The 14,447-nt window shown below is 35.6% G+C and overlaps 1 long non-coding RNA gene across 2 annotated transcripts in view; it reads left to right on the top strand.

The window, feature by feature from the left end:
- The window catches only part of LOC147359235 (uncharacterized), a 366,162-nt gene extending 352,808 nt beyond the window's left edge, over positions 1-13,354 (top strand). Inside the window, exon 3 of one of the 2 annotated variants that reach the window (XR_015140199.1) lies at positions 13,267-13,354. This is a non-coding gene — a long non-coding RNA (uncharacterized LOC147359235). Of the gene's footprint in view, positions 1-7,314; positions 7,608-13,266 lie in introns of those variants that run through there. The other variant, XR_015140203.1, reaches the window with a different exon arrangement.
- Positions 13,355-14,447: the final 1,093 nt, after the last annotated feature.

Below are 14,447 nucleotides of genomic sequence, written 5' to 3'. Positions count from 1 at the left end.
TAGACAAGCTCTTCTGAGACCAACCAGGCCCAATCCTTGGGCAGGTCGTGAAGAGCCCAAATCCTGTTAAACCAGTCTAGTCAGAATCCCCCAACCTCAGTATCTAATCACTTTTCTCATCCCCCACTATCCCTGTGGTGATATCTGATCACCCTAGCCTGCCTATTAAGAATCCTATTATGTCAGTTTAGAAAGAATCATCCTAATCTCTTAGTGATTTTCTATCCATCTACTTCTATCCTATTCCTTTGCTATAAATCCCCACTTTTCCTTGTTTTAGAAGTTCTGCCCAATCATGCCTCCTGAAAAACACTATTGTGTTTTCTATACCTGTTGTGAAGTCCTGCATAAAGTCTGCCCTGCCATTTTAGTGAGGGTCAGATACTTTTTTTCTTTCACATAATGCATGTGAAGACTCAGAACAACACTGAATACGATTCAAAGAATATTAGATATTTTACCACTGTTATTAAGAATGTCATATTATTAAGATTGTTTTTATTGCTGCTTTACCCACTTAGGGGGAGCTGTGTAAAACTTTCCCAGTTTATGGTATGACTCTGGGAAAAGAAAGGTCCTGCCAATGACTGAGATAAAATTGACCACTATCCAATAGGAGGATGAGTTTGCAGTAAAAATAATTTGTTTTAAATGCAATAAAATTATTTTAATTTAATTTTTATTTAATATGTAGACTTAGGTTCAGACACAATACAAGTTATAATGAGCACCTAACTATTCAGATACCAAAGATATACAGATAATGAGATTAATCTCATAGAGAGACATCATCTAATGTAAAATTGAAGTCTTCAAAACTTGTTACTTCTTAGTATATGTACTCAGTCACTCAGTTGGGTCTGAGTCTTTTTGATCCTGTGGACTGTAGCCCTCTAGGTTTCTCTGTCAATAGAATTTTTCAGGCAAGAATGCTGGAGTGGGTTGCCATTTCCTTCTGCAAGGGATCTTCATGACCCAGGTATCAAACCCAGGTCTCCTGCATTGGTAGGCAGATTCTTTACCACTGCAGCCCCTGAGAAACTCTTAGTGTATACAATAATCAAATTATCATGTTTTGCACCTTAAACTAATGTGTCATGAACCAATTTTACCTCAGTAAAAAATAAAAAGATAAAGCTGCCACAAAAGTGACCTCTCCAACTCCTTCCCCCCAAAAGTGTTGCTTCATATCATTCCCCTTCACAAAGGTTTCATCCTGTCAACTTGCAATCAATAAAAGCAATTTCTTAGAGGAAGTAATAAACTAAGGTTTGACTCAAATACTAGGTCCCAATCTTGGAGAAATTGTTTAAATAAAACTTTCTAGGTACAACCTCCGAATATTGAAACAGGATTCCTCAGGCTATGTAGAGGTCAGAAAATTCATTGTATAACTGTTGAATCACATTTTAGAATAACTAAGAAATGATGGAGAAATTAATAGTGTAATGTCTCTCAAACATTTATTTTGTACAATTATACTTGCATTCACACAGTCCTTGAAATGTTTTTCAGTTCTCTATCTAGGATTGTGCTAAACTTTGGTGGGAATACAACAGATACAATTCATGCTTTACCATAGAGTATTGTCTGGTGAATGATAAAGAGAAGTAATAATTCATGAAACAGTATGGTAATCAACATGACAGTACTGCTACAAAGATAATATGGGAGCACATAAAAGGGGGTATTTTCAGTAACTGTTGAGAAGCTTTGATAGATACGGGATATTCAGCAGTGAGCCCAAAATCATGCTACCTGGTGTTCCCAGGTAATACAGTGTTCCCAGTAGCATACTGGACACCTACTGACCTGGGGAGTTCATCTTCTAGTGTCATATCATTTTGTCTTTTTTATACTGTTAATGGAGTTCTCGAGGCAAGAATACTGAAGTGGTTTGCCATTCCCTTCTCCAGTAGAGCACGTTTAGTCAGAACTCTATACAATGACCTGTGTGTCTTGAGTGGCCCAGCATGGCATGGCTCATAGTTTCATTGAGTTACACAAGGCTGTGATCCACGTGGTGTTGGAGAAGACTCTTGAGAGTCCCTTGGACTGCAAGGAGATCCAACCAGTCCATTCTAAAGGAGATCAGCCCTGGGTGTTCTTTGGAAGGAATGATGCTAAAGCTGAAACTCCAGTACTTTGGCCACCTCATGCGAAGAGTTGACTCATTGGAAAAGACTCTGATGCTGGGAGGGATTGGGGGCAGGAGGAAAAGGGGACGACAGAGGATGAGATGGCTGGATGGCATCACCGACTCAATAGGCATGAGTTTGAGTGAACTCCGGGAGATGGTGATGGACGGGGAGGCCTGGCATGCTGCGATTCATGGGGTCGCAAAGAGTCAGACACGACTGAGCAACTGAACTGAACTGAACTGTGATCCATGTGATCAATTTGGTTAGTTTTCTGTAATAGTGGTTTGCATCCTAGAGGCCATGGCATTGTAGTTCTTCCTTCTTCTGTCTGCCCTCTGACAGATGAGGATAAGAGGTTTATGCAAGCTTCCTGATGGGACGGACTCATGTACAGATTTGAGAGTTGGACCATAAAGAAGACTGAGTACCGAAGAATTGATTTTTCAAACTGTGGTACTGAGAAGACTCTTGAGGGTCCCTTGGACAACAAGAAGATCAAACCAGTCAATCCTAAAGGAAATAAACCTGGAATATTCATTGGAAGGACTCATGCTAAAGCTAAAGCTCCAATAATTTGGGCACATGATTAGAAGAGCCAACTCTGGAAAAGATTCTGTTGCTGGGAAAGGTTGAGGGCAAGAGAATAAGGGGGTGACAGAGGATGAGATGGTTGGATTACATCACCAACTCAATGGACATGAGCTTGAGCAAACTCTGGGAGATCGTGAAGGACTGGGAAGCCTGGTGTGCTTCAGTGCATGGGGTCACAAAGAGTCAGACACAACTTAGTGACTGAACAGCAATGCAGTATCCCCAGTATAATACTACATGTTTTTCAAAGTGATTAACTCCCAGTGATTTCTTCCAGTACATATTCTTATCATTATTTCTCATTAACTAATGTGATTAAGTCAGATAGATTTTCTCCCAACAATGTTAAGTTTTATAAAATCACTACCAAAATGGTGTGATTCTCTTTTTCCTTAGCACCACTTCTAGTCAGCAGCTCATATCTAAGCTCACATATGAGAAACTTTTCATTGCCTAGCCCTTTCAAAATAAGTATTGAAAGTCCTCTCAAAGAAAGAACTTGCATTAAGAAATTAAGTGCATATGGCATTTAATAAGGTAGCAATTTTAGTATCTTACTCAATTCCTATATTTAGTGCTAAGACTTAGAGTGCAAATCCATCAACTCTGCTCTGGGTACCCTTTCAAGTTTTCATAGTCCACAGTCCATTATACCTTATGAAATGTCTAAATGAAGATCTCTGGAAAATTTAAGTAATCCCAAATCTTTCTCTCTTATTTAGCAGTGGCACATATATCCAAGGGCTTCCCGGGTGGTGCCAGTGGTAGAGAACCCAACTGCGAACTCAAGAGACATAAGAGACATGGATTTGATCCCTGTGCCAAGTAGATCCCCTGGAGGAAGGCATGGCAACCGACTCCAGTATTCTTGCCTGAAGAATCCCATTGAAAAAGGAGCCTGGTGGGCTACACTCCATAGGGACACAAAGAGTCAGACACGACTGAAGAGATTTAGCACACATGCATGGATATATCCAAATCAAAACCCAGGAACATATACATTACTTCACTTGTGTAGTTAATAAGCTAAACTTTATAAAGATCTTGGATTATTTGTGTGATCATTAAAGAATGAATCCTAAATAAGATCAGCATTTCTGCTAATTTCAAAATGAAATGAAAAAAAAAAAAAGGTACAAACCACTGGAAGATTATAGAACAGCTGTAATATTGTAAAGCCTTAAAACTGTTTTCAGAATGGAGAACAGAAAAGAGAAGAAAAGTATGTTTCCAAATAAGCTGCTTAAAAAGGGACAAGTGGAAATCTCCTTTAGTTGTGAGATAATGAAGTGCAGATAGTAGAATAGAAAAAAAGAACAGTTTAAAGGAATTGGTCAGATTATTAATTTTTTGTTTAAGCAGATCTTCAAAGACTCAGCTTAACTTCATTTTATTTACTTGTGACAAATTTAAAACATTCCTCATAGTGCAGTAGGGAAAAGAAATAAAAATTAGATATAAAACTGATATAGTCAATTAGGTAGATTATATTCCTTGAATTTCATCATAAATGCAAAGTACATTTTTAACAATACCATGTAATTTCATTTAGTATCCTTATGTAACTCTCATGACATAAGGTAAGAAAAGTGAACATAAAAAATATTCCCAATACTTTCTCTAGTTGAATGTTAAAACTGAGCCACACTCTCAGTATCCTTGCCTGGAAAATTCCAAGGACAGAAGTGATTGGCAGGCTATGGTCCATGGGTTCACAGAGTCAGACATGACTGAGCACACAAGCACACACAAAATGGAAGGGAAATGGATAAGGATATTGGAGGCAATACCAAATAATCAATAGATATCAAAATTATAATTTGCTGGATACATGCTAAAACCAGTCTAGTGGATTTGGATCCCATGGGAGACTACCTAATTTATTTGAAATTTTGATTTGTGTTTCAAATATCTTCTAAGCAAAGTTTTGTCAAAGAGGGTGGGATGAACATATGAATATAAAAGAACTTTTTTATCCTAGATGATACTTTTTTTCTCCTAGGTGACATTTTGAAATTCAGTTTCAAAATATCAATTTCAGTTTGAAATTCAGGCCAAATTTTGTAGATAAACTTTAGGCTCATGACTTTTCTATTAGAGGTGAAATAGAAAGGAGAATATGTGATGGCAGTAAACCAACCAGATCCAAATGGAGATCTCAGATCTTACCCAATAGGATACTGGAAGGTAGGGCAGTTATTATTTTTTCTTGAACTAAAGACTTAGGTAATTCTATAATAGCTTGTAGGTGCAACTGGAGCATGTAAAAATGTAAAGTGAGGTCAAGTGCACAAATATATAACTATGAAATGCACAGGACATCATAACCTGATGTATTTTCTTCATAATTAGCATGAGAGAGTAATAAATTTTACAGAAAAAAAGAACGCCCTATGCAAATAAGTTTGACAAACAGTGATATTGACATAGACAATTTTCAGTAAGATGAGTGAAAAAGTTCTCAAGGATTTTTTTTTAATGGTTTCTATGTGAATTTCCAAGAAAGCCATCTAGAATATAAACAGCTTTGCCAAATTTATTTTAATGTAAAACTTATTTATCACAGAGCACATCATTAGTAGAAATTTATTTGGGATACACTTTAAGACATGCTGAATTAGAAACTTCCCTGGGGGGTCCTGTGGTTAAGACTCAGAGCTGGGCACGCACCCACAAAAGTTAAAAAAAAAAAGCCAGAAATGCTGAATTACTGAATTAGAGAAAAGGGTCTAAAATGGAACCATTAAAAATATAAAGCATATGGATAGCACCAACTTCTGGCATGCCTAAGCCCAGTTCTAGTGATTTGGGGTTTTGGGTTTTTTTTAGTATTCTTCATCAGAAAATGTAGTAGTGAGGATTTAAAGTAAAATCATAAATAACTGCAGACAAAATGCCTGCCACTGGTAACAAAAGAAACCACTGAGAGAATAAATTTGTCTCCATTTATTGTTAGTCATTCAGAAAATACTACATGTCAGATACTAATGAGATATTGAAGTTTCAAAGATAAATAAAATTAATAAACCATAATCCTCACACACCAGAAATTCATCTAACTGAGTGGGCAAGAGGGAGGAGGAGAGACATATAGAGAGATAATTACAATCTACCTGCAGATTTCATGAAAAAGGAAATACATAGCAAAGTCATGAACTATTGATATTTATTTTTTAAAAATCACTAAGTCAGCTTTATATACAAATCATTTTCAACAATATACAGTTTTAAGTTATTCTAAAAGTACTGCAAGTATAACATTTCTGAGTTACATGAAAGTGAAAGTGAAGTCGCTCAGTCGTGTCCAACCCTCAGCGACCCCCATGGACTGCAGCCCACCAGGCTCCTCCGTCCATGGGATTTTCCAGGCAGGAGAACTGGAGTGGGGAGCCATTGCCTTCCCATGTGTTCCGAGTAAAATGGTTATTGTATCAACACTAAACTTCCTTTGTGTACACTGCCAGTAATCTGTTTTATATTTGCAATAAAATCCTGTAAATCAAAATCAAGCTTCTTAACGTACCTTGGAAAAGACAGAATTACAAATAATGTACAAAGGCTAACAGCTGTTGCACCAGATTACCCTTCCTGAAAAATGCGATAATGCAGATCCTTTTCTTTCCTGACAGTCATTTAATAAAATAAAGTTCCCCCAAGTGAGAGGTGCCTGCCAACAAAGCCTGAAAAAAAGGGTGTTATGTACTTCAATGCCTTTTTCTGCTGTGTCAGGATCCATAAGGGAACATTCTAAAAATGACTTCCATAAATCCCTTTCTTTTGTTCATGTTTTTGAAAAAGTTTTTGTTCTGTGTGATCTTTTCTTGGCTTCGTTCAATAAAGTTCTTTGATAGGTCTGCAATTTGTTCTTTCAGGATTATCTAATGGTGTCATCTATGTACTCTTGTCATAATGTCCCAGAACGTGTCACTAAAAATAAATTAACAACAGTTGGCTTCAATGGTTACAGAGCTCACTTTGCATTCTGTCTCCAGAGAAACTGAAGTAGAAAACAGGAAATTGTAGTTTTTGAGAAATGAACATAAACTAGTTGTTGTGCTGAGGGGAGATTACAGTAACTAATGTGCTCTATAAATAAAAATAACTCAGATCAAGATAAGATATAAAATTAACTAATAATTTTGCTGTTAAGCAATGTAGGAAATGGAGCATTTGGTTTACTGTCCTTAATATAAAATTCAAATATATAATTCTCAATGTATTCAGGTAAAATCCAAGACATGAAAATAGTCTTTAGAATTTCAAATGTTTACAAGTTTTAAGTCATAGTTGATTTTTTTCATCCTTACTCAAATTTTTATCCCTTTGAAAGAAACCAAAAAAATTTTAAAACTTAAATAAAATAGACATTCATTGATGCAAGTAAGGGAAAAGAAATCCAGAGCTATAAGTCTTCAGACATTACTGGATTTAAGAATTCAAGTTTTATAGTAAAGGGTCTGTCTCTCTTCATATCTCTCTCTGATTAATTCTCTCTAATAACTACAGTGTACCCAAGCCTCACTGTATAAACTGAATAACCTACTGCAAAGAAAGTGACTTTTTATTCCTTATCTCTCTCTAGGTTCCTAAATGGACACTGCTTATCCCTGATCAAACTGCTCCGCCTATCTGTTGCTGCACTCAAAGGGGTGGAGTATTCTGATCGGCCAGCCCAGAACATGCTGTACAACTATAACAGAGAAAAGAGTGTGATAATCAACAAATTCACTAGAATCACATGTGGTGGAGTAAAGGCTATTTCCCAAAGAAAGTAAAAAGTGGCATACATTTCCTACATCTTACTTTCAAAATATACCTTGTGAAAGAGTATAATTAAATGGTAAAATAAGAAAGAATAAAGAAAACCTCTCATATACTGCCCTGTCTCATATAGCTAAACCATTTTCATCCATTCTCTTTCCAAAAGCAATCCTATCACTGGAAAATCATATCATGTACACAATAGTTTTTTTTTTTTTTAATTTGGCTTTGAAAACAGTTTTTTAATTTTAAGAAGACTTAACATGAAATCTACCCTCCTAACAAATTTTAAGTGTATAATATTGCTAACAATAGACACCATGTTGTACAGCATCTCTTAATACACTCATCTTTCATGACTGAAGCTTGGCATCTCTTGAATAGCAACGAGTCCCTTCAACCCCTATTAACCACCATTCTGTTCTCTGTTTCTTTTTGTTTGTCTGTTTTAGATACTTCATATAAGCAGAATCTTGTATTATTTGTCTTTCTCTGACTGGCTTATTTTCCTTAGCATAATGACCTCCAGTTTCATCCAGGCTGTCACATATGGCAGAATTTCCTTCGTATCTTGGCTACTTTGAATAATGCTGCAATGAACTTTGGAGTACAGATATCTTTTTAAGATCCTGCTTTTGATTCCTTTAGTTATATACCCACAAGCTGAACTGCTGGATGAACACAGGATGCATGTATCTTTTCAAATTAGTGTTTCGTTTTGTTTTGTTTTTGAATATGCACCCGGAAGTGGAACTCTGGGTCATATGGTAGTTCTCTTTTTTAATTTTCTGAAGAATTTCCATACTGTTTTCCATAGTTCCTGCAGATTTGCATTCCCACCAAAGTATATAAGGGTTAAAATTTTTCCAGATCCTCTCCAATACATGTTTTATTTAGTTATTGTTTGTTTGTTCCATAAGAGCCACCGTAACAGATGTGAGGCTTTGATTTGCATTTCCCTGATAATTAGTGATGCTAAGCATATTTTTATATACCTCCTGACCATATGTATGTCTTCTTTGGAAAATATCTATTGAATAGCAGGAGATATCAATATATCACTTTCAATACAATATGCAGACAGAAAAATGTCAATAAGAAAAAGGTGCACCAAATGGACCTAATGGACAAATGGAACTAACCAAACATTCCACTCAACAGCAGCATAATACATAGTTTTCCCACCTTACATGACACGTTCTTCAGGATGGATAATCTGTTGGTCACAAAATAAGCCTTTCATTTAATTTTCTAGCATAGAATTTTTCCCACATGTTGATATTCAGGCTTACTTAGTTTTCTATTGGGTTTTTTAATTAGTTAACATTTTTACCACAATAATTAACAGCAATCATCTGTGTACACATTTTTTATATTTTTAAAATTAGTTACTTACAATAAATTTCTCAAGATAGATCTAATAGCCTAGAGCTTAGGAAAATTTTATTTTGATAGATGATTTTGTACAAAATTTTGTATAACAATTTATAACCATCCATTCTATAACAGAAACTGTTAGATTCTGATCTTTTTCATCACAGTGCACAATATTCTGATTATTGGTCATTATTTTCTCAGCATACTATTTTAAAAATATGGTTTATTAGTTTAAATGGATATAATTATGGTAACAGTGATTATCATAAATTAAATGCCCAGTGTATGAAATACACACCTCATTCATTCTCTGAGGTAGTTTTCATAATTCCCATTTTATAGATGAAACAGCTAATAATTTTCAGAGAAATTCAGGGAATTTTCAGGTTATCAGAACTAATATGAAATGTGAATTAAAAGTTGCTGAACTTAGATATCATCGACTTTTTCTTATTACTTCAGTGTCCCCAAGCTTCTGCGATCCTGTACCAATATAAGTGAGAAAATATTTGGTATTACAACACAAATTGGACACGAGTTTGAGCAAACTCAGGGAAATAGTGAAGGGCGGGGAAGTCTGGTATGCTGCAGTTCATGGAGTCACAAAGAGTCAGACAGGACCTAGTGACTGAAAAACATAAAACATAGCACATTTATACACATGTGCTATAAAAAGCATAAAACTTAGAGCACATTTATACAAATATATATTTGTGCTGTTGTACAAATATATATTTGTATAAATGTGCTCTAAGTTTTATGCTTGTACTAATATATACATTTTTGTTTGTTTTAATATAAATTTATTTATTTTAATTGGAGGTTAATTACTTTACAATATTGTACTGGTTTTGCCATACATCAACATGAATCCGTCACAGGTACACATTTTTAAAACAAATTTAAAATCTACAAACTAAAAAATAACATAAATTTCACAAAAAATTCTCGTATTTTGGAATTATATCTTCAACTCAGATCATTGGCTTACACAACTTTCTTTGTGGCTTCCTTTGACTGCTTTTCTCATAACTATTGTTGCCTTGGCTCTAGCTAAGAGAATGACCTTAGCCTGAGGTATATTGGTGCTTACATATGAGGGGAATTTCTTTTTCCTTCAGTCTGATACTAGTCTCCCTTCTATCTTGATCCCGTTTCTCTAGTGGAGCAACTTCAATACCTGAGAGCCAGCACTCAGTGTACCCTGGTCCCATAATGGAGTTCTTTCCTCCCTCCTTAAACTTAAGCCTTAATAACCAAAGCAGTGCTTTGAGTCTATTTGGCCTGGAGCTGTATTTTCCATTCCAACTTCAGGAAGAAATGATTTATCTAAATTCCCAGTGATTGGAACTCCAATGCCAATTTCTTGTTGTTCTTCTTGTTTAGTCGCTAAGTCGTGTTTGACTCTTTGTGACTCCATGGACGGCAGCACACCAGGCTTCCCCGTCCTTCACTATCTCCCGGAGTTTGCTCAAACTCATGTCCACTGAGTCAACGATGCTATCCAACCATTCATCCTCTGTGCCCGCTTCTCCTCCTGCCCTCAGTGTTTCCCAGCATCAGAGGATTGCTTACCTACTCTGATTTACAAATATCTAGAGTCTTTATTGCTATGTTTCTTCTCTCTCTCCAGGATTTATATTTAGTAATTAGTTAATTCTCTTATGCAAAGTCTTTCCAGGCTTACTACCTATTGCTTGCCCCCATACTCCTAGGGTGTTTTGTCCTATTTGAATTAAATCTGCCTCCTTATCTATATCTGGGTTTGGCCTCGCAGCCTTCTATCCCAAAATCAAGTTCTCATTCTCATCCCAATGTGGTCTATACTGCCTAAACTAGCTAACAGTTTCTCCTGCCCCATATCATTGGGTTTACCATATTTCAGAATAAAAAAGGGGTGGTTTTTTTCCTCCTATTTTATGTTAATCACCAAATTTAAAATCAACTTTACATAGTAACTAAAAGATTTTCTTTGAGAAAAAATTAAGCATATATTTCTTGTCACTTCCTCATGTTACTACTATTGTGAATACTAATTCTGCCATTAGATAGCTAAATGTCATACAAAATTTTATAATATAGGCAAACAGTTTGATAATCATAGTATCGCTCCCCCTTCTAGAAATCAGTATGTTCAATAGTGCTTAGTCTATGAACTTTGATTACAGATTTGGTTACAATTGTCTGACAGCTACCCAAGGGACTAGGTAAAGGAGTATGTGAAAAATCTGTATAAAGTTATCTTATTCCCTCTATCTCCTTCTATAATGCAGTCCAATGTGAAATGCTCTTATATCATGAATACTTTCATATTGTCCTGGGTCCTTCTGCAAAAAACAAAAGTAGTGTAGAAAAAGCATCAACATTTTTGATAATATGGACTTCACTTCCTGTGATACACTGAAGTGAAAAAAATGAAAGAGGTATGTTTCACCATGGGAAAACATCAACATCATCAAAGAGATCATAATTTATGTGATGTGGTCTAGCAGGCCAAATCTCACCTTTGAAATAAATTTTGAAAGATGTTACCTCTGTTAAAAAATTGTACCTATTTAATTATTTTCAGCATAATTTAATATAAAAAACATGCACTAATTAAATAAGTGACTTTATAAGGAATAATGAGTTTTATTAAAGTAAATACATTTTAGTATTTTATATAAATAATCATTTGTTTCCTGTTCTCTCCACAGTCTCCACAAATGCAGTTAATATGGTCTTGTTAAAACAGTCTATTTTGCCAAATACATTTTAAATCTTATTTCTGCATTTATGATTACAGCAGAATGCACGTCTCTATTCACTGCATCATGAGGTCTTACGTATGTACTATATTGAAAAAAATAGACAAAATGAAATAGGAGTAAGTTACTATCTTTCACGTTTGTTCATACCCTTTCTTAGACGCTCATTGCCTAATCAATAACCTCTAGCACTCAAGATTTATAAGGTTTGTTCTAAATTTTCCTCTTTTTGAAAAAAAGACTTACTCTGTTTTTGCCTGTGCTGGATTTTTGTTGCCTTATGAGGGCCTTCTTCAGTTTCCAAGAGTGGGGCTCCTCTCCAGTTGTGGTTCACAGGCTTCTCACTTCAGTGGTCTCTCTTACTGTGGAGCAGAGGCCCTAGGCTTGTGGGCTTCAGGGGCTGAGGCTCACGGGCTCTAGAGTGCTGGCTTAGCAGTTGTGGTGTGCAGGCTTAGTTGTTCCACAGCACGGGGGATCTTCCCAGACCAGGGATCAAATCCATGTCTCCTGCATTGGTAGGCTGATTCTTTACCACTGAGCCACCAGGGAAGCCCTCAATTTACCTTTTACTCTCCAATTTATCCTTTAAAAAAAATCCTATGTTCAAGTCATCAATATTGAAACAACTCAATATTCCCTGAAGCAATCATAAGCATTACTAGCTCTTTAGAATGTCAACTTCACCTTCAGCCTTTCCAAATTCTTCAGTACCTAATTTAATAATATTAAGTCTTTCCTGAGTCATGTAGGCAATCATAAGAACCTGAAGGGTACTGTGGTCTCTGTCACTGGAAAAAAAACACACACACATAAAAGCAAATTCAACATACACACAACATCTTGCTTGCAAATATCTGAGATCTATATTCTTTACATTCAGAACATCTGTCCTATCTAATACGCCGTTTCTTCAGTGAAATCTTCATTTTTGGCAATATCATATAATGAGCAGTATATTAGATAGTGATCCAAAATCTCAGGATTTCTAGTTCTTCAACTAACTTTGATGGGACACTTTACTATCTTGTGTCAGCTTTGAGTATAAAATAAGAGTTGGCATGTATTATTCATCAGTCACTGTCCAACTTTGACATGCTGACTTTGAGATCCATATTCAAAAAGGAATCAAGGAAAGCTTTGTTTCTGACTGTCTGTAGTTTCATTCAGTAAATAATTTAACTCATATTTGTTGAGAGCTGATTTGCCAGCAGACAAGATATTTTGATATTGGTTGAATGAGCTACAGAAAACTCTAGAACTTATTAAAGATTTTAGTGAGCTAGAGATATATTCCAATCCATTTGCACCAGGGAGCAGACCTTATTACTTTGGCTGAGTACCAGAATCTAATTTCTTTTAGTTCCTACTTTCATGGGTGGCCACTAAACCTTCAGAAATCATTAACCTGTCACTATTATGTGCTAAGCAGTTGACCTTACTTGTAAGTTTTAAATGTCAAGGAAAAACTTTAATGATTTATTATTATTTAATCTTTTTCTGAACCATTTATAAGATTATGCGTTTGTTTATTATAAACTGTTTGTATGCAGGAACAATTCCTTACTCATTTTTGTATTCTATATACCTTGCACATCATTGATGATCAATAAGCATTTACTGATTTGAATTGTTTTATTTATCCAAAACAGGTCACTGTCAATTGCAGTCTCATATTTCACTGAGCAAAAATTACTACTACAAATATGAGCCATCCAATGAAAAGAACCCCAAGGAAGAAAGGTAAGTTATTTGTATTATTTAAGCTACTTGCCAGTCTCTCCAGGTTGCTGGTTTTTGGTACATAATAGCAGTAATTATATCTGCAAAAACTAATATATATGCACTTTACACATATTTACTAAATTAATCATTAGTTCAACAAAGAATTATTGATTGCTTACTTTGTGAAAAAAAGAGCGGTAGAATTTGATAATACAAAGAATAAACAGCTTAAATTCTTAAAAAAAAAACTTTCATTTCAGTGAAAGAAATAAATAATAAACATGTATATAAATGAACTCCTGACAATTTTAAAAATAGTATACTCGGTGAAGAAAAATAGAAACATATAATAATGCCATAGATTGATTATACAGAAAAAGACTATTTGAAGAGATTTACAGTAAGCTTAGAACTGATTCTAAAAGTCAGCCATGTGACAATTAAAACATTCTAAGTAAAGAGAGGGCAAATGTCTTTTGAAGGCAGAACAAAATACAGTCAGTTCAGTTCAGTCGTTCAGTTGTGTTCCACTCTTTGCGACCCCATGGACTGTAGCACACCAGGCTTCCCTGTCCATCACCGAATCCTGGAGCCTACTCAAACTCATGTCCATCACATGGGTGACGCCATCCAACCTTTTCATCCTCTGCCATTCCCTTCTCCTCCTGCCTTTAATCTTTCCAGCATCAGGGTCTTTTCCAATGAGTCATTTCTTTGCATCAGTTGCCCAAAGTATTGGAGTTTCAGCTTCAACATCAGTCCTTCCAATGAATATACAGGACTGATTTCCTTTAGGATGGACTGGTTGGATCTCCTTGCAGTCCAAGGAACTCTCAAGAGTCTTCTCCAACACCACTTAAAAAGCATCAATTCTTCGGGGCTCAGCTTTCTTTATAGTCGAACTCTCACATTCATACATGACTACTGGAAAAACCATAGCTTTGACTAGACACACATTTGTTGGTAAAGTAATGTCTCTGCTTTTTAATATGCTGTCTAGGTTGGTCATAGCTTTTCTTCCAAGGAATAAGCATCTTTTAATTTCATGGCTGCAGTCACCATTTGCAATGATTTTTGAGCCCCCCAAAATAAAGTCTGTCACTGTTTC

The sequence above is a fragment of the Bos grunniens genome, chromosome 14, assembly GCF_055505025.1.
Source record: "Bos grunniens cultivar Pamir isolate PY7600 chromosome 14, Bosgru_T2T1.0, whole genome shotgun sequence".
Lineage (NCBI taxonomy): Eukaryota > Metazoa > Chordata > Mammalia > Artiodactyla > Bovidae > Bos > Bos grunniens.
Note: the sequence above shows the minus strand (reverse complement) of the source record. Positions and strands in the feature narration are given on the sequence as shown.